The sequence below is a fragment of the Chiloscyllium plagiosum genome, unplaced genomic scaffold, assembly GCF_037043375.1.
Source record: "Chiloscyllium plagiosum isolate Xiang-an unplaced genomic scaffold, Cpla_swu_hap1 HiC_scaffold_27, whole genome shotgun sequence".
Classification (NCBI taxonomy): domain Eukaryota; kingdom Metazoa; phylum Chordata; class Chondrichthyes; order Orectolobiformes; family Hemiscylliidae; genus Chiloscyllium; species Chiloscyllium plagiosum.
The window spans coordinates 2,754,535-2,779,821 of record NW_028270165.1 but is presented as its reverse complement, the minus strand read 5'-3'; the positions used below and the strand labels follow the sequence as shown (position 1 = coordinate 2,779,821).

At 45.7% G+C, this 25,287-nt stretch overlaps 1 long non-coding RNA gene across 3 annotated transcripts in view; it reads left to right on the top strand.

The window, feature by feature from the left end:
- The first annotated feature begins 1,910 nt into the window (after positions 1–1,910).
- LOC148142855 (uncharacterized) overlaps positions 1,911–25,287 on the top strand; it is a 36,833-nt gene continuing 13,456 nt past the window's right edge. For 2 of the 3 annotated variants that reach the window (XR_015751042.1, XR_015751040.1), the window contains exons 1-2: positions 9,492–9,669; positions 17,634–18,011. This is a non-coding gene — a long non-coding RNA (uncharacterized LOC148142855). Of the gene's footprint in view, positions 2,120–9,491; positions 9,670–17,633; positions 18,012–25,287 lie in introns of those variants that run through there. The other variant, XR_015751041.1, reaches the window with a different exon arrangement.

Below are 25,287 nucleotides of genomic sequence, written 5' to 3'. Positions count from 1 at the left end.
ACCAGGGGCGTTCTGTCCTTGTTACGGTTGGAGGGGTGGGGTCTGAGGGCGGAGGTGCGGGATTTGGACGAGATGTGTTGGAGGGCATCTTTAACCACGTGGGAAGGGAAATTGCGGTCTCTCAAGAAGGAGGCCATCTGGTGTGCCTGGTTCTACCTCTTTCCCAAGATCCACAAGCCTGACCACCCTGGCCAACCCATTGTCTCAGCATGCTCCTGCCCCACTGAACCCATCTCTACCTACCTCAACACTGTCCTATCCCCCCTAGTCCAAGAACTCCCCACAAACGTTCGAGATACCACCCACGCCCTCCACCTCCTCCAAGACTTCCATTTCCCAGGCCCCCAACGCCTTATCTTCACCATGGATATCCAATCCCTCTACACCTTCATCTGCCATGACCAGGGCCTCCAAGCCCTCCGTTTTTTCCTCTCCCGACGTCCCCAACAGTACCATTCCACCGACACTCTTATTCGCTTGGCCGAACTGGTCCTCACCCTTAACAATTTCTCCTTCGAATCCTCCCACTTCCTCCAGACCAAAGGGGTAGCCATAGGCACACGTATGCGCCCCAGCTATGCCTGTCTCTTTGTTGGCTACATAGGACAGTCGATCTTCTGTAATTACACCGGCACCACTCCCCACCTCTTCTTCTGCTACATTGAAGACTGCATTGGCACCACCTCATGCTCCCGCGAGGAAGTTGAGCAATTCATCAACTTCACCAACACATTCGACCCTGACCTTAAATGTACCTGGATCATCTCTGACACCTCCCTCCCCGGGCCTCTCCATCTCCATTAATGACGACCGACTTGACACTGACATTTTTTACAAACCCGCCGACTCCCACAGCTACCTGGATTACACCTCTTCCCACCCTACCTCTTGCAAAAATGGCATCCAGTATTCCCAAATCCTCCACCTCCGCCATATCTGCACCCAGGAGGACCAGTTCCACCACAGAACCACACCAGATGGTCTCCTTCTTTAGAGATCGCAATTTCCCTTCCCACGTGGTTAAAGATGCCCTCCAACGCAACTCGTCCACATCCCGCACCTCTGCCCTCAGACCCCACCCCTCCAACCATAACAAGGACAGAACGCCCCTGGTCCTCACCTTCCACCCTACCAACCTTCGCATAAACCAAATCATCCGCCGACATTTCCCCACCTCCAAAAAGACCTCACCACCAGGGATCTATTTCCCTCCCCACCCCTTTCCGCCTTCCGCAAAGACCGTTCCCTCTGTGACTACCTGGTCAGGTCCACACCCCCCTACGACCCACCCTCACATCCTGGCACCTTCCCCTGCCACCGCAGGAACTGCAAAACCGACGCCCACACCTCCTCCCTCACCTCCATCCAAGGATCTAAAGGAGCCTTCCACATCCATCGAAGTTTTACCTGCACATCCACTAATATCATTTATTGCATCTGTTGCTCCCAATGCGGTCTCCTCTACAAGGGGAGACTGGACACCTCCTAGCAGAGCGCTTTAGGGAACATCTCCGGGACACCCGCACCAATCAACCACACCGCCCTGTGGCCCAACATTTCAACTCCCCCTCACACTCTGCCGAGGACATGGAGATCTTGGGCCTCCTTCACCGCTGCACGCCTGGAGGAAGAACGCCTCATCTTCCACCTGAGAACACTTCAACCCCAAGGCATCAATGTGGACTTCAACAGTTTCCTCATTTTCCCTTTCCCCATCTCACCCGAGTTCCAAACTTCCAGCTCAGCACTGTCCCCATGACTTGTCCTACCTGCCTATCTTCTTTTACCACCTATCCACTCCACCCACCTCCCCGCCTCCGACCAATCACCTTCATCCCCTTCCCCACTCACCTATTGTACTCTATGCTACTTTCTCCCCATCCCCACCCTCCTCTAGCTTATCTCTCCACGCTTCAGGCTCTCTGCCTTTATTCCTGATGAAGGGCTTTTGCCTGGAACGTCGATTTTGCTGCTTCTCGGATGCTGCCTGAAATGCTGTGCTCTTCCAGCACCACTAATCCAAAATTACGAGATTCTGAACTTGTTGGTGTTGCTTCTATTTCTGAATGAAGATTGAGCTTTACCCCGGACTGCAACTTCCTTCCTCTATCGAACATTTGTGAGTACAGCACTCTCTTTTCTCACCACTTTTTATACTTTTTTTCATTCTGGGCTTTAGTTGTTTATTTGCAGCAACTGCATGGAAAGGTAGTGAATCCAGGGAGGGGGCAGACTCTGGAAAATTTGGTACAAGTCAGTGTCTCAATCGGCAAACACGTGCCAAATGCTGTACCACAATGAGAAGTTATACCCTTTGCATTGAAAAAAGGATAGAAAGTGAGGGAAGAGAGGAGTGGGAGTTGTATTTTTGATAAGGTATAGTATTCCTGCTATAGTCTGGAAGGATATTCCTGGGAGTACATCCAGGAAGGTGATTTGGGTGAAGCCTGGAGATAAAAAAGGTATGATCACATTGGGATTGTATTATAGACCATGTAATAGTCAGCAGGAACTGCAAGAAGTATCTGCAAGAATAATAGGGTGGCTATGGTAGGGAATTTTAACTTTCCAAACATAGACTGGGACTGCTTTGTGTGAAAGGTTTAGATGGAGTGAGTATTGTTACAAAGGAATTTAAGGGGCAACTTTTTCACGCAGAAGGTGGTGCATGCAAGGAAAGAGATGGCAGAGGAAGTGGTGGATGCTGGTCCAATTACATTTAAAAGACATCTGGATGGGTCTGTGATTAGGAAGGGTTGATAGGGATGTGGGCCCAATGCTGACCAAATGGGATTAGATTAGATTAGATATCTGGTTGGCATGGACAAGCTGGACTGAAGGGGCTGTTTCTGTGCTCTGACTCTGGCTTGCCATTAACATTTGCCATATGTAGGTGTCAATACCTTGAGGTCTCATTCCAACTACCACCCCCCCCTCCACACACACACCTCCCTATCCCAGATTGACAGTGATGAATATTGTGGTGTCTTCCAGTATTTGAAAATCTGAAGACGGAAGTTTCAAAATAAACAGATGAAGGGCTTATGCCTGAAACATTGGCTCTCCTGCTCCTTGGATGCTGTGTGACCTGCTGAGCTTTTCCAGCACCGCCACTCTTCGACTCTGACTCTCCAGCGTCTGCAGTCCTTACTTTCACATCAATGTCTGACAGTCACTTAATGCATCGGGATCACAACAATTTTCGAATGTGATTCTGTGAGAAGGAGCAAAGTTTTTTGTTTCTTGTTTCAGTACATTTTCAGCATTTATGGGACTGGATGAGAGACCCTACTGTTGCAGCACACTGAGTGTGGAGTCTGAAACAAGTTATACGGCCTGGGAAGAGGAATCACGGTGGTGAGGGGGCTGTACACACCTTTTGTGTATGGCTGAATCTTTTGCCATGGAGAAACATGAGGAATCCCGCCCCATGGAGAAACCATGGAAGTGTGGTGACTGTGGGAAAGGCTTCCGTGTCCCATCTGCCCTGGAGACTCATCGACACAGTCACACTGGGGAGAGGCCCTTCGGCTGCCTGGAGTGCGGGAATGGCTTCACCCGCTTCTGCAACCTACTGGTCCACTGGCGGGTCCACACTGGGGAGAGGCCATTCAGCTGCCCTGAGTGCGGGAAGAGGTTCACTAGCTCCTCCCACCTGCTGACCCACCAGCGGATCCACATCGGTGAGAGGCCATTCCCCTGCCCCGAGTGCAGGAAGGCCTTCAGTGAACCCTCATAAAGCATAGGCAGGTCCACACAGGGGAGAGGCCCTTCAGCTGCCCCGAGTGCGAGAAGGCCTTCAGCCATTCCTCCGACTTGCTGGCCCACCGGCGAATTCACACGGGCGAGAGGCCATTTGCCTGCCCAGGGTGTGGGTGGAGGTTCACGGTGTCCTGCAACTTGCGGGGGCACCAGCGTTCTCAACAATTGGATTCCGCCGGTGATCCTGCTGTGGGTCACCCCCAGGACTGAACCTCCTGCCTGTTCTGACAGTGGGTGCGGTGGTAGAGTCAGTGGGCTTTTTTTTTTCGTTTTGTGCTGGACTGCATTCCCCCCCCCGCTGGATTTTGGAATCCAAAGTCGGCAAGCAGTCGGCTGGGACAACACAGCAAGCCAGACAGCACCAGAAGATGGAGGAATGAGCATTAGCCCTTCTTCTACCAAAACGTTGACTTCTCTATCAGACATGATTTACCAGGATGTTGCTGGGGGTTGGAGGATTTGAGCTGCAGGGAGAGGCTGAATAGACTGGGGCTGTTTTCCCTGGAGTGTCGGACGTGGAGGGGTGACCTTATAAAGGATTACAAAATTATGAGGGGCATGGATAGGGTAAATAGACAATGTCTTTTCCCTGGAGGTGGGGAAGGAGCAGTGCTCCAAAAGCTTGTGTCTTCAGATAAACCTGTTAGACTCTCACCTGATGACATGTGACTTCTGACCTTGATCCAGCCTGATCCAACACCAGCACCTCTGCATCAGCGTTGACGAATGAGATCGGATTTTATTTGGCATGATTTAGTGAGATGCTCATCTGGAAACTCAACTGTCAGAGCAACAAAGAGACACGAGTCATAGAGTCTGACAGCACAGTGACAGGCCCTTTGGCCCAAACTGGTCCACGCCAACCAAAACGTCCATCAACACAAATCCCATTTCCCTACTCTTGGCCCATAACCTTCTAAACCTTTCCTATCCATGTATTTGTCCAAATTCCTTTTAAATGTAGTTAATATACCCGCCTCAACCACTTTCACTGGCAGCTCATTCCATATGCACACCACACTGCGTTTAAAAAAAAAGTTACCCCTCAGGTTTCCTGTTATTCTTTCCCCTCTAACCATAACCTGATGTCCTCTAGTCCTCGTTTCCCAACTCCAGGAAAAAGACTGAGTGCATTCACACTATCCATGCCTCTCATGATCTTGGACACTTGTATAAGGTTCCCCCCTCAGTCTCCTCTGCTCTAAAGAAGGAAGTCCTAACTTGTCAAACCTCGCCCTATAACTCAAACCCTTGAGTCCTAGCAATATCCTTGTAAATTTCTTCTGCAATCTTTCCAGTTTAATACCATCCTTGTTATAGTAAGGTGACCAAAACTGAACACAATACTCCAAGTGTGGCCTCATCGATGTCTTTGATAACTGCAACGTAGCTTCCCAACTGTTATACTCAGTGCCCTGACTGATGAAGGCCAGTATGCCAAAAGTCTTCTTCACTGTCCTGTCTACCTATGTTGTCAGAAATATAGGACTTGCTCCAAACTGTATTCACAATCCAACTGATGGGACAGGAAACTGCTTCCTTTCTTGAGACTAGTCTCCCAGTGGGAACTTGCTGGCTGACTGTCTGATGTACAGAACCTTACAGTGCTCCATTGCCCTCAGTTATCTGGAAGGGGTCCACATGCAAGCGCCCAAGATGATGCTCGAAACCTTTATCATCTCTTTGGGATTAATCACCATTCGATGCTCTTTAATCATACAGTACGGAAACAGTATGACTCCAACCAGTCCATGATGCCCCATTAAACTAGTACCACCTACTTGCTCCAGGCCTGTATCCAGTAGTAATAGTCAGAGATGCACAGCACAGAAACAGATCCTTCAATCCAACTTGTCCATGCTGATCAGATATGCTAACCCCATTTTGTCTCAGTGTATTTTGAGATTTGTAGCTCGGGTTGAGGTTCTGGATGTAGGTTTGCTCACTGAGCTGCGAGGTTCATTTCCAGACGTTTCGTCACCCTACTAGGTAACATCTTCAGTGGGACTCATGTACATTGCTTCACCTGAGGCCCAGTGACGATGTTACCTAGTAGGGTGACGAAATTTAGATTAGATTAGATTACATTAGATTACATTACAGTGTGGAAACAGGCCCTTCAGCCCAACAAGTCCACACCGACCCGCCGAAGCGCAACCCACCCATACCCTCTACATTTACCCCTTACCTAACACTACGGGCAATTTAGCATGGCCAATTCACCTGACCTGCACATCTTTGGACTGTGGGAGGAAACCGGAGCACCCGGAGGAAACCCACGCAGACACGGGGAGAATGTGCAAACTCCACACAGTCAGTCGCCTGAGGCAGGAATTGAACCCGGGTCTCTGGTGCTGTGAGGCAGCAGTGCTAACCACTGTGCCACCGTGCCGCCCATTTCTGGAAATAAACCTCCCAGCTCAGCGAGCAAACCTACATCCAGCTCATTTTGACCCATTTACATAGAACATAGAAAAATACAGCGCAGTACAGGCCCTTTGGCCCTCGATGTTGCGCCGATCCAAGCCCACCTAACCTACACTAGCCCACTATCCTCCATATGCCTATCCAATGCCCGTTTAAATGCCCATAAAGAGGGAGAGTCCACCACTGCTACTGGCAGGGCATTCCATGAACTCACGACTCGTTGAGTCAAGAATCTACCCCTAACATCTGTCCTATACCTACCACCCCTTAATTTAAAGCTATGCCCCTCGTAGTAGCTGACTCCATACTTGGAAAAGGTTCTCATGGTCAACCCTATGTAAACCCCTAATCATCTTGTACACCTCTACCAAGTCACCTCTAAACCTTCTTTTCTCCAATGAAAACAGCCCCAAGTGCCTCAGCCTTTCCTCATACGATCTTCCTACCATACCAGGCAACATCCTGGTAAACCTCCTCTGCACCCGTTCCAATGTCTCTACATTCTTCCTATAGTATGGCGACCAAAACTGCACACAATACTCCAGATGCGGCCGCACCAGAGTCTTTATATCTCTCTAAACTCTTTATATACTTACACACATGAGGATGCCTTTTACATGTTGACATTGTACCAGCCCTTCACTGCTTTCATTGGCAGCTCATTCTGTACACACATCACCCTCTGTGAAAAGGTTGCTCCTCAGGTCCCTTTCGCCTCTCACTTAAAACCTGTTCCCTCTTTTTCTGGACTCCCCCAAACCCAAGAAATGTCCTTGACTTTTTACCCTATCCATGTCCTTCGTGGTTTTATAAACCTCTATAAGGCAAACCCTCAGCTGCTGACACCCCAGGGTAAACAACCTCAGCCTATTCAGCCTCTCCCTTTCCCTCCAAACCTTTGCTATTCACGTACTTATCCAAATGTTGTAATTGTACCCATGTCCACCACTTCTGTGTAAAAAAATTGCCCCATGTCTGTTTTTCAATCTCTCTCGTCTCTGTGAGAAACTTACCACTTTGAGATCCCTTTTAAACTTTTCTCCTTTCACCCTAAAACTGCGCCTTCTCGTTCTAAACTCTCCCACCTTGAGGAAACTACCTTGCCTATTTACGCTATCAACGCCCTTTGTGGATTTTATAAACCTCTATAAGCTTAGCCCTCAGCAACCAATGCTCCAGGGAAAATAATCCCAGCCTATTCAGCCTCTTCCTCCCTCAAACACTCCAACACTGGCAACATCATTGCAAATGTTTTTTGAACCCTTTCAAGTTTCACAACTTGTTACAAACATGTCGACTTTACTCGTCTGATGCGGGAGAACTTTCTGCACAATGTGGTCTGTCTGAAAGCACACTCCCCTGTGCTACAACAGAGCTACAGTGACTCTCAAAATCCTGACAAACTCAGTTATCAGTCAAAGATTCATTCGGAGAAGCCTCTCAATCACATCTGTAAATGGAGAAAGTGTGTTTAATAATGAGTTGTGAATAAAGGCTGCATTAATCTTTTATTGTGAGTTTTACTCCTCCATTCAAAACATATCTTACAAATCTGGTCACAAGTAGCGTATGCCATTCGTTTTAAGATGAGGTGAACTTAAGAGGCATTGTTTACAATTGAGAGCTCCTTGACACACAAAGAGCTGAAATCATCTCTGCGCCACTATTATCAAATTGGAATTAAGGCTGGATTGGCTGGGATGTTTTTCTGCCAGAGCAGAGAAGGTTGAGAGGCGATGTTTATAAAACCACGAGGTGAATAGATAGGGTTAATGATAGTTGCCTCTTCCCAAGGATGGAGGATTTCAAGATCAGGGGACACATTTTTACAGTGAGAGGAGAGAGAGTTTGAAAAACAGACATGGGGCAAATTTTTTACACAAAGGTGGTTCGTGTGTGGCATGAACTTCCAGAGGAAGTGTTGGAGGCTGGTACAATTACAACATTTTAAAAGTATCTGGATGGGTTTATGAGCCAAATGCTGACACATGAGACGAGATTAATTTTGGATTTCTGGTCAGTATAGACGAGTTGGACTGAGGGGTCTGTTTCCCTGCTGAGTATGTCTCCGCCTCTATAACAAGACACATAAGGCCCTCGGGTTCACACACAAATAAACTGTCAGTAACATTGAGTCTCGGAGTTAGGTTGAGTCAATGTGGTAATTTTTGAGGCAGACAAATGTACCTCAGGGAGACACACCCTCAGAGGAAAGGGGCGGAGACACGCCGCGATTGCGAACCTCTCCACCAATCACAAAACTTGCAGTCGGTGCGGCATGTAAGGGGCGTGTCTCCGAAAGTCGGCCGCCATTGGTCAGGTGAAGTAAGGTGCGCTCTGATTGGAGGGAGCGCGGAGACGGAAAGAAGAAGAAAAACAAAGATGGCGGCGCGAGGCTGCGGTTTTCTCTTCGACTCAGCGGGCGGTTTCTGACGGAGGGAGGGGGGCAGACAGGCATCGTTTACCTCAGAAAATACCTTTAAAATACATTTCAAATCAAAGACGGAACCTTTCAAACAAAAGTTGTGAAGAAAAGGAGACAGTGCCCGGTGGGGTTTATTGTTTATTTGTGTATAATTCCCGGGGCCCGGGAAGGGGGAGGTGACGGTTACCGGGTGAACGAGAAAACAAATTAAAAATGTCGGCGGTGGGGGAGAGAGAGCCGGCGCCCGCGGCTTCTTCGGCGGCGGCCGGAGCCCAGGAGCTCAACAACCCCCCGGAGCTGGAGGAAGGTCCGAGCTCCAAGAAGCGGGGGGCCCGGCTGGAGGCTGGATTTGCTCAAGGCTTGTATCTATTAACTTATTTAAATGGTACCTACTGTATGGGGCTATGGTTTACATTAAAACCGGAGGGTCATGTCAGAGTGTTTGTTTATATTGAGCAGTTGTAGTTGGTAAAATACACTCCGTGGAGGAGCACCTTCTATGATGCTGCATTTCTTGCCTTCTGCCCTTCGCCCATTTGTTATCTCCCATTTGATTTTACATTTTATTTGGTCAAATTTAATTTCACAATAATCGGACATTGTATTCACTGTGTGCTATCAATTTGTTTGTTGGAATATTGTAAGACAAAATTAATGGTGTAATTTCATTTCTGATGTCAGAGTTTGACATTGAATGTGCAGATGTGAATACCAGTAAGATGTGAAAATAAATCAAGAACTCATGCTTTCAACAAATGCAGTTCACTGATATTAATGGCTTTGTCTCATTTCGGGGTGCTGATTCAAGTCTGACCAACAGACTCTTTCATCCCGTCATCCAACTTAATTAAAGTCTGATAGAAAATAACACTGGCAGGCTAAAATTTATACAATTTATTTATAAGATTTATTTACGTGTCCGTTGTGCTTGACGTGGTCTCCTTTGCATTAGGGAGACTGGACTTGCAGAACGTTTCGGAGAACACCTCTGGGACAAGCGAAGTAAATGATCCACTGTCCTGTGGCTGAACACTTTAACTACCCCTCCCACTCAGGTAAGGCATGTGTGTCCTGGGCTGCCTCCATCGCCAAACTCTAGCCACCTGACACCTGGAGGAAGAACACTTCATCTTCCATTATGGGACCATCCAACAATTGGGATCAGTATAGATTTCACCAGTTTCCTCAATTCCACCCTCCCCCTCCCCCTTAACAAGCTTTATGGGATAGTTAAGTATGGGATCAGAAAAAAAAATGCATTTTCATCTTATACTTTGGTAAACATGGTAACTAGACTTAGTATACAATAATCTATAAAGAGAAAAGGATCATAAGTCACGGTAATGGAAAAATTGATAAGGAATCAAAGGGGGAATGCTAGCTAAGATACAGTGGAAATGGGGGGAATTTCATGCAAAACTAATTTAGAGGTATGTGGGAAAATATAGACACTGCAGTACTGAACATGACAGCAAACTGTCCTTTTCAGAAAGGTGCATTTGCAAGACGTCAGACAGAGATGCATAAAATTCCTACAGTGCAGAAAGAGGCCATTTGTCACATTGAGTCTGCACTGACCCACCAAAGAGCATCCCATTCAGAATCACCCCTTGCCCCTGCATTTACCATGGCTAATCCACCTAGCCTTCACATCATGGAGCAATTTAGCCTGGTCAGTCCACCCACCCTCCATATCTTTGGACTGTGGGAAGAAACACCTGTAGACAGGGAGAACATCCAAACTCCACACAGTCGGTCACCTGAAGTTGGAATTGAACCTGGGTCCCTGGCGTTGTGAGGTAGCAGTGCTAAGCACCGTACTACCCCAATATGTTATAAAATTTGAATAAACCCACTAAGTTGTAAATTTGTTCGTATGAAGAAATTACTGCAAATGATTGGAAGCAATAGTCCAAATGAAATCTTTTTGAGTGTGATCCAAAACGTAATTCTAATCTAATGACTGAAAATGCTTCGACCTTTGGAATGGTCTGCGAGAGTATGTGTTGGAATTAGATTCAATTATGGCATTCAAAAGAGAGTTGGATCATTAAACTGAAAAGTAAAGTAATTGCAGTGTTCGGTGAAGAGAAGTACTAGGTTCTGTGGTGATTATAATGTCAGTTAGGTGGATCGCAAAGAATATGAGTTCCTTGATTGGGGCTGTTAACCTGGTCCAATCGGGGAGCCCTGGCTGACAGAAACAGCCATGTCAGAGGTTCTTTTCACTCTGAGCAAACTGGACCAGTGTGAAGGTTTCTGCACATGTAAATAAAGGGTAACATGGTGACATGCCTCTGTGGGGTTGTTTCAGGTACAATCCCCATATTTCCAGGCTGGCTGTCTCCCATTGGATAGTTGACATGTGAATCTCCTGGTCAAGGAGGCGCATGTCTGGGGATTGACCAATAGGAAGCCCAGAAGGACTGGAAGGTGCCTGCTCCTCCTACCAATCAGAGTTCCCCACCCCCTCCCCATGTCTAAATGCAGAAGTTGGACCATGAGCTTCTGAAACTGCTGCTGCTCCTCTCTCAATGAAGATTGATCTTCACCTCAAAGTGCAACTTTCTCCCTCTGTCCAATATTTGTTGGTACAACACTTTTTTTTCGAAGGATGCCATCTTTTCTGATCATCACAGTTAAAGGGGTATTTTCCATTTGATATTCAAAGGGACGGTCAGTTAGGAAGGCAGGGTCATGTCTTGTGTTATTGTGTGGTATGTGTGAAAGCTGCAACAAGACATCTCAACTGCGATGCTCAGTGCTCTGACTGATGAAAGCAAGCGGGCCAAAAGCCTTTCCTGTCTACCTGTGACTCCACTTTCTAGGAGCTATGAACCTGCACCCTAGATCTCTCGGTTTGAATACTGCATGTGAAACAGATTCGATGCTTATTGGTAGACATTATTAGTTGGTGCTTATCTCGACTATTTCAGTACCTTATCTCGATACATAATTCCTGGCTCTCTAATCGTATACTTTTGTTATTCTTTTCTGCCTTTAATATAGCACTGAATCTATTTCACATGCAGTGTCTCCAACCAAAAACTTCGAGACACTGCATGTGACACTGCAGTATCTCGAAGAAGTCCTAGAAAGTGGAGTCATGGGTAGACAGGGAGGTGAAGAAGACTTTCAGCATGCTTGCTTTCATTGGTCAGACCATCGAGTATAGGAGTTGGGACATCTTGTTGCAGCTGTACAAGATGTTGGTAAGGAGTACAGCATGCAATTCTAGTCACCCTACTGTTGGAAGGATATTACTAAGTAGAAAGGATGCAGAAAAGATTTACTGGGATGCTACTTGGCTGGAAGGTTGTTATAAGGAGAGGCTGGATAGGCTAGGACTTCTTTTTTCCCCAGGAGCACAGGGGACTGAGACGTGATATAAAATCACGAGAGGCATAGATAAGGTTGACAGCCAAAGCTTTTTCCCCATGTGGGGGTCTAAACTTAGAGGACATAGGTTTAAGGTGAGTGGAGGAGAGATATAAATGGGTCCAGAGGGGCAAACGTTTACACGGAGAGAGTGGAGAATGTCTCGAACAGATTGGCAGAGGTGGTGGTGGAAGCGAATACAATTCTGTCGTAGAGTCATGGAAACAGACCCTTTGGTCCAACCCGTCCATGCTGACTAGATATCCCAACCCAATCTAGTCCCACTTGCCAGCACCGGGCCCATATCACTCCCAACCCTTCCTATTCATATACCCATCCAAATGCCTCTTAAATGTTGCAATTGTACCAGCTTCCATCACATCCTCTGGTAGCTCATTTCATACACGTACCACTCTCTGCGTGAAAAAGTTGCCCCTTAGGTCTCTTTTATATCTTTCCCCTCTCACCCTAAACCTATGCCCTCTAGTTCTGGACTCTCCGACGCTAGGGAAAAGACTTTGCCTATTTATCCTATCCATGCCCCTCATAATTTTGTAAACCTCTATAAGGTCACCCCTCAGCCTCCGACGCTCCAGGGAAAACAGCCCCAGCCTGTTCAGCCTCTCCCTGTAGCTTAGATCCTCCAATCCTGGCAACATCCTTGTAAATCTTTTCTGAACCCTTTCAAGTTTCACAACATCTTTCCGATAGGAAGATCAGAATTGCATGCAATATTCCAACAGTGGCCTAACCAATGTCATGTACAGCCGCAACATGACCTCCCAACTCCTGTACTCAATCCTCTGACCAATAAAGGAAAGCATACCAAACGCCGCCTTCACTATCCTATCTACCTGCGACTCCACTTTCAAGGAACTATGAACCTGCACTCCAAGGTCTCTTTGTTCAGCAACATTCCCTAGGATCTTACCATTAAGTGTATAAGTCCTGCAAAGATTTGCTTTCCCAAATTGCAGCACCTCGCATTTATCTGAATTAAACTCCATCTGCCACGTCACAGCCCATTGGCCCATCTGGTCCAGATCCTGTTGTAATCTGAGGTCACCCTCTTTGCTGTCCACTACACCTCCAATTTTGATGTCATCTGCAAACTTACGAACTGTACCTCTCATGCTCGCATCCAAATCATTTATGTAAATGACAAAAAGTAGAGGGCCCAGCACCGATCCTTGTGGCACTCCACTGGTCACAGGCCTCCAGTCTGAAAAACAACCCTCCACCACCACCCTCTGTCTTCTACTTTTGAGCCAGTTCTTATCCAAATGGCTAGTTCTCCCTATATTCCATGAGATCTAACCTTGCTAATCAGTCTCCCATGGGGAACCTTGTCGAACGCATTATTGAAGTCCATATAGATCACATCTACTGCTCTGCCCTCATCAATCTTCTTTGTTACTTCAAAAAACTCAATCAAATTTGTGAGACTTGATTTCCCAAGCACAAAGCCATGTTGACTATCCCGAATCAGTATTTGCCGTTCCAAATACATGTACTTCCTGTCCCTTAGGATTCCTTCCAACAACTTGCCCACCACCGAGGTCAGGCTCACCAGTCTATAGTTCCCTGGTTTGTCTTTACCCCCCTTCTTAAACAGTGGCACCACGTTTGCCAACCTCTTGTCTTCTGGCACCTCACCTGTGACTATCGATGATACAAATATCCCAGCAAAAGGCCCAGGAATCACTTCTCTAGCTTCCCACAGAGTTCCTGGGTACACCTGATCAGGTCCTGGGGATTTATCCACTTTTAACCGTTTCAAGGCATCCAGCATTTCCTCTTCTGTAATCGGGACATTTTGCAAGATGTCACCATCTATTTCCCTACAGTTTATATCTCCCCCATTTTTTGTGGCTCCACACAAAGGCCCCCTTGCTGTTCTTTGAGGGGCCCTATTCTCTCCCTAGTCACCCTTTTGTCCTTAATATATTTGTAAAAACCTTTTGGATTCTCCTTAATTCTATTTGCCAAAGGTATCTCGTGTCCCCTTTTTGCCCTCCTGATTTCCCTTTTAAGTATACTGCTACTGCCTTTATACTCTTCTAAGGATTCACTCTATCTATCCCTGACATATGCTTCCTTCTTTTTCTTAATCAAACCCTCAATTTCTTTAGTCATCCAGCATTCTCTGTACCTACCAGCCTTCCCTTTCACCCTGACAGGAGTATACTTTCACTGGATTCCCATTTTCCAGCCGTCCCTTTACCTGCGAACATCTGCCTCCGAAAGTTCTTGCCTAATACCGTCAAAATTGGCATTTCTCCAATTTAGAACTTCAACTTTTAGATCTGGTCTATCCTCTTCCATCACTATTTTAAAACAAATAGAATTATGGTTGGTGGCCCCAAAATGCTCCCCCACTGACACCTCAGTCACCTTCCCTCCCTTATTTCCCAAGAGTAGGTCAAGTTTTCCACCTCCTCTCGTAGGTACATCCACATACTGAATTAGAAAATTGTCTTATACACAATTAAGAAATTCCTCTCCATATAAACCTTTAACACTATGGCAGTCCCAGTCGATGTTTGGAAAGTTAAAATCCCCTACCATAACTACCCTATTATTCTTACAGATAGCTGAGATCTCCTTACAAGTTTGTTTCTCAATTTCCCTCTGACTATTGGGGGCTGTATAATACAATCCCAATAAGATGATCATCCCTTTCTTATTTCTCAGTTCCACCCAAATAACTTCCCTGGATGTATTTCCAGGAATATCCTCCCTCAGCACAGCTGTAATGCTATCCCTTATCAAAAATGCCACGCCCCTTCCTCTCTTGCCTCCCTTTCTATCCTTCCTGTAGCATTTGTATCCTGGAACATTAAGCTGCCAGTCCTGCCCATGCATGAGCCATGTTTCTGTAATTGCTATGATATCCCAGTCCCATGTTCCTAACCATGCCCTGAGTTCATCTGCCTTCCCTGTTCGGCCCCTTGCATTGAAATAAATGCAGTTTAATTTATTAGTCCGACCTTGTCCCTGCTTGCCCTGACTGTTGACCCACTTCTGTTCTCAGCTGTACCCATCTCAGATCGATCTCTTTCCTCACTATCTCCTTGGGTTCCCCCCCCCCCCCCCCCCTCACCTTGCTAGTTTAAATCCTCCCAAGCAGTTCTCGCAAATTACCCTGCCAGTATATTAGTCCCCTTCCAATTTAGGTGCAATCCGTCCTTCTTGTACAGCTCACTTCTACCCCAAAAGAGATTCCAATGATCCAAAAATGTGAATCCTTCTCCCATACACCAGCTCCTCAGCCATGCATTAATCTGCTCTATCCTCCTATTCCTGCCCTCACTAGCTCGTAGCACTGGGAGTAATCCAGATATTACTACCCTTGAGGGCCTCCTTCTTAAATTTCTGCCTAACTCTCTCTAATCTCCCTTCAGAGTCTCAACCTTTTCCCTTCCAATGTCATTGGTTCCAATGTGGACAATGACCTCCTGCTGGCCCATCTCCCCTGTGAGAACATTCTGCACCCTCTCTGGGACAGCCTTGATCCTGGCACCAGGGAAACAACACACCATTCTGCTTTTTCTCCACTGGCCACAGAACGTCTGTCTGTACCTCTGACTACAGAATCCCCTAACACGATTGATCTCTCATTGCATTAGAGCCAGTCTCAATACCAGAAACTTGGCTGTTCATGCTACGTTCCCCTGAGAATCCATCACCTCCTACATTTTCCAAAACAGCATACCTGTTTGAAATGGATATATCCACAAAAGACTCCTGCCCTTGGTGCCGACCTCTCTCACCCTCCCTGGAGTGAACCCATCTATGTGACTGTATCTGAGACTTTCCCCCCTTCCTATAACTGCCATCCATCACATACTGTTGCTGTTGCAAATTCCTCATTGCTTCTATCTGTCTGTCCAACCGATCCACTCAATCTGATAAGATTAGCATCCAACAGCATTTATGGCAGATATAATCCGCAGTAACCCTTAAACTCTCTTTAAACTCCCACATTTGACAAGAAGTACATATCACTGCAAAGGCCATTTTTGCTCCTTCACAATCTACAGACCCAGAAAACAATACCGTTTTATTCCTCTACAAACACTGCTCCAGGTTAAATTAATAGCTATGGCTTATATTTTATGTTTAATCAAAAGACTTGTCTCCAAAAACACATAATCAAGAAAGAATCCACTATACTCACTACTGCAGCTTTTCTCTTGAGACAGACTTAAAACAACAATTAACTTATCTAATTCTGTGCTGTGAACTTCGCCCAACAGTTCCTCCAAGATTAGTTGTGAATTTCACTGTTTGTTAATTTTCCCAGATGCACTCCGATGTCCAGCGATACACGAATTCAAACAGTCATTGAAGAAACATTTAGACAGATACATGGATGGGAGGGGTATGGAGGGATATGGCCTAAATGCAGGGAATGGGACTAAATTAATTGTGAAAACGAGGCATCATAGGAACTGTTTCCATGCTATAGACCTCTATGACTCAATTTCAAGACAGAGGGTTAGAATCGTAGAATCCCTACAATGGGGAAGCAGGCCATTCGGTCCACCAAGTTGCCACTGACCCTCCAAAGAACATCCCACTCAGATCTACCCCAACCCTGCATTTTCCATGGCTAATCCCCTGAGCTTGCTTATCCCTGGACACTGGTAATTTAGCATAGCCAATCCACCTAACCTACACATCCCTGAACACTATGGGTACTTCTGCACGGCCAATTCACCCTAACCTGCACTTCTTTGACTGTGGGAGGAAACCGATGCCGACACTGGGGTAATGTTCACACCCCACATGAACATTGCCCAAGGCTGGAATTGAACCTGGTCCCTGGTGCTGTGAGGCAGCAGTGTTAACCACTGAGCCATTGTGCTGCCCCATGGTTATTATGATACTAAAGGTTTTAATTTGATATTTTAAGTTAAGAACAACACCTGTGCCCCCTGTAACCCTGCAAGTTTATTTTTGTTTCAAATACCCATTCAGTTTTGAAATCATTGATCCTTTGACTGGTGGGGAGAGTTTCAAAGAGATTTACCAGATGTTGTTGGGGATGGAGGGTTTGAGCTATGTGGATAGGATGGATCGGTTGGGACTCTTCTCACTGGAGCTTCAGACATTGAAGGTGACCTGGTAGAGGTTTATAAAATCTTGAGGGGTATAGATAAAGTGAATGAGGTGTATTTTCCATAGGCTGGGGGATTTCAAGACTATGGGGCACATTTTTAAGGTGAGAGGAGACAGAAGTGGCAAAGGTCTTTTACACAGTGGTTCATGTGTGGAATGAACTGCCAGAGGGAGTGGTGGTGCTGCTACAATTATAACATTTAAAAGGAGAGGTGTGGGGGGGGATATTGGGTCAGCAGCAGGCAAGCGGGACGAGTTTAGTTTGGGATTATGTTCAGCATGGACTAGTTGAACCGAAGGGTCTGTTTCCATGCCTTACAACTCGAGGAGTCATTCAGGTTACGATGGTCTGACTATCCAGATAACGCATGTGCTCACATCCCTATTAGTCTCTGATCAAATGTTACGGTATATAAGATAACAGAATGTAAAGGAAGATCTTTTGGTTTTGGGAATGTGTAAACCAGAATTGTCTGTTCTAAATCTCTGCGCTGACTTTCATAATCTCTTTATACAGGTTACAAGAAGGGAAGGATCTACAGAGAGAAGTCTGAAAGCAAAAGTCATTTCAGGTCTGAAACATACACTCAACTCGCCATGATCTGAAGATCACAAGTCTCTGGACCTCAAATGTGAAACATTTATCTATTCTGTTGGCTTCAAAGGTTTTTAAACATCAGTGCGATTGGAAATGCATGGAGTGTGAGAACACGCACAGATGTGTGTGAAAGTGTTCGACTGACCATCAGAGGAAGTATTCCCAGGAACACTACCTGAGTGAGAGTCTTCCTGTGTACTTGGCTGTAGAAGGAGCTTGAACCAGTTAGACAGATCGAATCCTCACTGCACAATTGTTACGGACCAGACCGGATCCCCGGACAAATACTTTAAGAAGGTAGCCGTGACCCTCATTTTTTCTCATTTTAAAGCCATATGTGAAATGTGACTGCTGGCCGTTAAGCAAAACATGATTTGCTTAAAGGCTGTCATTAAAATACAGCTAAAGAGAGGAATTTAGGATAATTCTGCAGACTGGAAACTTAATAGACACAGAGTAACTGTTACTAACTAACTATTCCGATACAGTAACATCCCTTTAAACACACCCTTTTTGGCAAAAAGGCGAATTCCAACACACATTTTCACATCGTGTTCTCCAGAAGGAACAAACCAACGAGCAAATTCAGAGAGAGTAGCAGCCAAGAGACACTCACTGAAGCTTCCAACTCCTCCTGCTTAAGGCAAAAATCTAAAATAAAAGTAGGAAATGTGGTCGAGGATGCTGGACACACCCAAGCTGCTCCCATTGGTCTGTTCTGAATGTTGTGGTTGTGCTAGCCTCCGCCACTTCCTCTAATGGCACGTTCTGTGTGCGCACCACCCTCTGGGTTGGGGGTGGAGGTTGCCCATTGGGTCCTGTTTGTGTCTTTTCTCTCTCATCTTGGACCTATGCCCCATGGTTCTGGACTCCCCCATTCTTGGGGGTGGGGGGGGGGGGGGGAATCCTTAACTATTCACCCTACCCACACCCCTCATGATTTTGTAAACCTCTATAAGGTCACCCCTCTTCTTGTAAATCTCATTAATGCAAAGCCAAAGATTCATCAATGTCCAACTGACAGATGTCCAGCTCCCAAAATAGTCTCTCATATTAATTTCCATCAGAAAGTGGTGATGCCAAGACAATGTCTTGCTCCCTCTGAGGTAAGGACTTGGCCACTTCATCCGGCCGATAGTTGTATGAATCGTAGAAGAATCATGGAATCTCTACAGTGCAGAAACAGGCCCTCAGCCCAACAATCCATACTGAGCCTCTGAAGAGTAACCCACCCACACTCATTCTTCTACCCTATTGCTCGACATTTACCCCTGACTAATGCACCGCACCGACACATCCCTGAACACTATGGGACAATTAAGCATGATCAATTCACCCTAACCAGCACATCTTTGGATTGTGGGAGGGAATGAAGCAACCAGAGGAAACCCACACAGACACTGGGAGACAACTTGGAAACTCCACACAGACAGTTGCCCCGAGGGAGGAATCGAACTCTGACTCAGCCAGCAATTAAGACCCTGGCAATTTCCACTTACTTCCAGCCTCTTGTCTCAAAAGTGACTGGAATTGAAAGATTCCATCTGAAGTTTTATTTCTCTTCAGTTCCGACCTTCACTGTCGGTCAACGAATCTCTGTTTCCTTTGTCACAATTCTGACAACCTTACAGAGGGGAGGGAGCAACTGGAGATTTATTTTCAGAGTCTAGATTTATTTTCAGAGCAACTCCAATTCACGCTGTGTCAGTCGGTTTCCCTTCGTATGATCAACCTTACCCATGTCGTCTTTTCCCCAGAGATGGGGAATTGAAGATAAGAGGGGATGGATTTGAGATGTGAGGGGAAAGACTTAGGAAGGACCTGAGGGGAAACGTCTTCATGTAGAGGGTGGTGCAACAGTTCTGGTCGCCACATTACCAAAAGGATATGGGCGCTTTGGACAGAGTTCAGAGAAGGTTTATGAGGATGTTGCCTGGTGTGGAAGGTGCTAGGTATGAAGAGAGGTTAGGTTTGTTTTCATTAGAAAAAAAGGAGATTGAGGGGGGACCTGATTGAGGTTTACAAAATCATGAAATGTATAGACAGGGTGGATAGAGATAAGCTTTTTCCCAGAGTGAAGCCCTTCACCCTGGGAAAGGTCATGCTTTCAAGGTTAGAGGTGGAAAGTTTAAAGGGGATACATGCGGCAAGTACTTTACACAGAGGATGATGGGCACCTGGAACACATTGCCAGCAGAGGTAGTAAAGGGAGGCATGGTAGATTCATTTAAGATGCATCTAGGCAGATGCATGAGTAGGTGGGGAGCAGAGGGATACAGATGCTTAGGAAGTGGGTAACAGGTTTACACAGTAGGTTTGATCGGCTCAGGCTTGGAGGGCTGAAGGGCCTGTTCCTGGGCTGTAAATTTTCTTTGTTCTTTGTATGTGGAGTTGGCTGCCAGAGAAAGTGGTTGAGACAGATACAATAACAACGTTTAAAAGGCATCTGGATGGGTTTTTGGATCATAGAATTATAGCATCTCTACAGTGTGGCAACAGTCCCTTTGGCCCAAAACATTCACACTGGCCTTCTGAAGAGTATCTCACCCAGACCCATTCCCCTATTACTCTCCATCTTCCTCTATAAGAGTACCCTTCAGTTTCCAGAGAAAAAAATCCCAGTCTATCCAACCTCTCCCTATAACTCAATTTTTCCAGACTCGGTAGCATCCTAGTAAATCTGTTCTGCACCCTTTCTAGTTTAATAATTTCCTTTCAATAGTAGGGTGACTAGAACTGAAGGCAGTATTCTGAAAGTGGTCTCACGAAAATCTTATAAAGCTGCAACAAAATGTCCCAACTCAATAAATACTGAGAAACTGGACATTGGTAATCAGAAACAAAAACAGAAGTTGCTGGAAAAGCTCAGCAGATCTGGCAGCATCTGTGGAGAGAAATCAGAGTTAACATTTTGGGATCAGTTTTGAAGGGCACCAGACCCAAAACGTAAACTCTGATTTCTTTCCATGGGATGCTCCAATGCTCAGTGCTCTGACCAATGAAAGCAAGCGTGCTGAAAGTCATCTTCACCGCCCTGTCTACCTCTGAGTCCACGTTCAAGGAACTATGCACCTGCACCCTCTAGCTCACTTACAATTGACATGTATGTCCTGCCCTGGTTTGACCCACCAAAATGCATTGATCTAAATTAAACTCCATCTGCCAATCTTCAGTCCATGGCCCACTTAGAGTCATAGAGTAAGACAGCATGGAAACAGGCCCTTTGGCCTAAACTGGTCCATGGTGCCCACCCAGCTAGTTCCAATTAGAGTCATAGAGATATACAGTACAGAAGTGATCCTTCAGTCTAACTCATCCATACTTAGCAGATATCCTAACCTAATCTAGTCCCATTTGCCAGCACTTAGCCCATATCTCTATAAGCACTTCCTTTATTCATATACCCATCCAGATGTCTTTTAAATGCTGCAGTTGTACCAGCCTCTACCACTTCCTATGGCAGCTCATTCCAAACACGCACCACCCTCTGCTTGAAAAAGTTGCTCCTCAGGTCCCTTCCCCTTTCACCCTATACCTATGCCATATAGTTCTGACTTTCCCACCGCAGGGAAAAGACCTTGTATATTTACCCTGTCCATGCTCCTCATGATTTTATCAACCTCTAAAGTCACCCCTCAGCCTCCGATGCTCCAGGGAAAACAGCCCTCTGATTTTGGTGCAGCATCTTGTATAGTTTCAGCTGACCTCAATGTATTTCCAATGAAGTTAATCATTTCACTGAATGATAAAGAGATGGACAGGGTTGTGGTCTGGCCCCGGACCTTTGTGACGTTTCCCAGACTCTGATCTCCCTCCTTGAGGCTTTTTCACACTGGATCCTGTATTCATGTAACATTTACCTGCTGCATCGTGGCAACCGCCAATTCATTGGATACTTGCCCATCGCTTCAGGAACCTTTTAAATTCCTCATTAAAGACGATCCAAATGCATATTGATCTTTGATCAGTTCCATCAAATTTATGGTTACACCTACTGTTAGAATTCTTTAGCTAATAAGTTGTTGCTTCCCATGTTTACCAGTCACCTCTATCTTTATCCTTGGGTGTCTTATGATGTATTCATTCACCTCACATTCCAATGTCTGCTAATTTCTGTATCAATGATTCGTTCCTCTCCGTATGATATGGGGCTGCTTTCACTATCTGAAACTGGTTGGAATCTTTTCTTCTAATGCTTTAATGATTTTTTTGTTGTGCAGGTAGATCTGTAACTACTAAAGGACCTATATCTATAAATATTTGAAGGATCTTCGCGTCATAGAGATGTACAGCACAGAAACAGACCCTTTGGTCCAACCTGTCCATGCCGACCAGATATCCCAACCCAATATAGTCCCACCTGCCAGCACCCGGCCCATATCCCTCCAAACCCTTCCTATTCATATACCCATCCAAATGCCTCGTAAATGTTGCAATTGTACCAGCCTCCACCACATCCTCTGGCAGCTCATTCCATACACGTACCACCCTCTGCGTGAAAAGGTTGTCCCTTAGGTCTCTTTAATATCTTCCCCTCTCACCCTAAACCTATGCCCTCTAGTTCTGGACTCCCCAACCCCAGGGAAAAGACTTTGTCTGTTTATCCTATCCATGCCCCTCATAATTTTGTAAACCTCTATAAGGTCACCCCTCAGCCTCCGACGCTCCAGGGAAAGCAGCCCCAGCCTGTTCAGCCTCGTCCGATAGCTCAAATCCTCCAACCCTGGCAACATCCTTGTAAATCTTTTCTGAACCCTTTCAAGTTTCACAACATCTTTCTGATAGGAAGGAGACCAGAATTGCACGCGATATTCCAACAGTGGCCTAACCAATGTCCTGTACAGCCGCAACACGACCTCGCAACTCCTGTACTCAATACTCTGACCAATATAGGAAAGCATACCAAATGCCTTCTTCACTATCCTACCTACCTGTGACTCCACTTTCAAGGAGCTATGAACCTGCACTCCAAGGTTTCTTTGTTCAGCAACCTAATCTAAATATTAGAACAGATTGATTAAATAATTAAAGAGTCGACAGAGTTATTATCGTTTTACTTGTCAGAACTATCTTAAGCAAACATTTTTCCCAAGATGTCTAACTCCTGTCAACTATGTTCCGCTGCATTAACCACGGCTAGTTGTCTGTGTCCTGCTCAGTTATGGGCAGTCAGAACAGGAAAAGACCTTGGCTATTCACCCTATCTGTGCCCTTCATCATTTTATAAACTTCTGGAATTGTCTGAAGACAAGTATCTGTGATGCTGGAGATCACTGGAGGAGGCCAAGATGGATCATCCATTTGGTACTTCTGGCTGAAGATTGCTGTGAGTGCTTCAGCCTGATTTTTTTGTGCTGATGTGCTGGGCTCTTCCATCATTGAGGATGGGGATATTGGTGGAGCCACCTCCTCCAATGAGTTTGTTAATTGTCCACCACCATTCACTACTGGATAGGGTAGGACTGCAGAGCTTCGATCTGATCCATTGGTTGCATTATTATTATTCACAATTTATAATAATGATTTGGAGTTGGGGATAATGGGTCACAGGTCAAAGTTTGCAGAGGACTGTGAAACTTTGCAGAGGAACATAGATATTTTGAGTGAGTGGGCAAAGGTCTGCAGATGGAAAACAATGTTAATAAATGTGAAGTCATCCATTTTCATGGGAATAGCAGTAAAAAGGACTATGACTTAATGGTGAGAAGTTGCAGCATGCTGCTGTGCAGAGGGACCTGGGTGTCCTTGGACACGAATCAGAGGGTTGGTCTGCAGGTGCAACGAGTAATTAAGACGGCAAATGGAATTTTGTCCATCATTACTAAAGGGATTGAGTTTAAAAGGCGGGAGTTATGTTGGCCGTTCCAACAATCAAGTTTACGCCATTCCCTCCGAAGAACGTTTCTCACAGATCCCCCTCCCACCCTATCCAGTCGTTTCTGCTGGTGGGTGAGACCTGGACTAGGGGTATTGGCCTCAATATGAGGGGGAGTAGAATTCGGACAGAGATGAGGAGGAACTGTTTTTCCGGGAGAGTACTGAATCTTTGGAATTCTCTGCCCAAGGAAGCAGTAGAGGCAGCTTCATTAAGTATATTCAAGACACAACTGGATGGGTTTTTACATAATAGGGGAATTAAGGGTAGTCGGGATCATGCAGATAGGAGGAGCTGAGACAATGAATCGATCAGCCATGATTTTAATGAACGGCAGAGCAGGTTCAATGGGCCAAATGGCCTGCTCCTGCTTCTATTACTATGAAACTATAACCCTACATTTTCCATGGCTAACCCATCTAATCTGCACATCCCTGGACACAATGGGCAATTTAGCATAGCCAATCTAAATTGAGGCTTGTGAGCATTGTAGTGATGTGAATAATGAACATCAGAGAATGATAGAAGGGGACAAGGAGGATAAATGTATCAGCACTCAAAATTGGATTCTAAAAATCACAAAACTTGAAACTAAAGAGTGTGTCTGAATGTGTGCTGCATTGTCACAAAACTGAATGAATTGACTGCACACGTTGAAGAGAATAATTATGATCGGAGACTCTTTACAGCGATGCGGCTTCAGGATGACAAGGATTAGATCCTGAATATTGAGGGGGTGCCATTCAAGTCAAATGGGAAGCTAGGTAAAGGTAGAGAGTTGGCACTGCTCATCAAAGCACTGATAACATGGTAGTGTGGTGTCAGCTTGGATTTCAGGTCCTGATTTCTCGTCCTCTGTTGATCTCCCTGTTCCCACAGAGGAAGATGTCAGCTGTTCTCAGCTCTGCTGAAGCTCTGACCTTCACCCCCACCCCCACCCCCTAGCCCTAACACCTTCTGGAACAATAAAACATTTAGTCGATCAAGGCCCATTCCACAATCTCCCAGCCTTAGGTCGCTTTTAAATCTTTGCCCTCTCACCCTAAACCAATGCCCTCTGGTTTCAGACTCCCCCACCCTGGGGCATAGATGTTACCTATTTCCCCTATCCGTGCCACTCATGATTTGATAAATCTCGACAAGTTCACCCTCTGCTTCTGACGGCCCAAGGGCAACATCCCCATCCTATTCAGTCTCATTTTATACCACAAACCCTCCAACCCTGGCGACATCCTTATCAATCTATTGGAGTTTCACGATATCTTCCTATCCTATAGGAGGGAGACCAGAATCAAATGCAACATTCCAAAGGTGGCCTAACCAATGTCCTGTACAGCTGCAACTTGACCTTCCAACTCCTATACCCAATGCACTCAGTGGGTCAAATGGCCTCTTTCTGCACTGCAGGTGTTTTATGATTTTAATTGATATAATATGTAGATTTATATTAAATATAAATTGCTTCATATGGTGTAAGTCTGATATTCACTGTTGTACAAGCTGCATGGCTATGATCTTTTACCTAATATAGTAATGGAATTACATGCTGTATTTCTTGTCATCAATTTTATTTAATAGGTGAGCAGGAAGTCATTCAGCAACTTTACTGGCTTTATTTTATCAAGCAGTGGAGTTTAATTTAGATAAATGTGAGTTGCTGTATTTTGGGAAAGCAAATCTTAGCAGGACTTATGCACT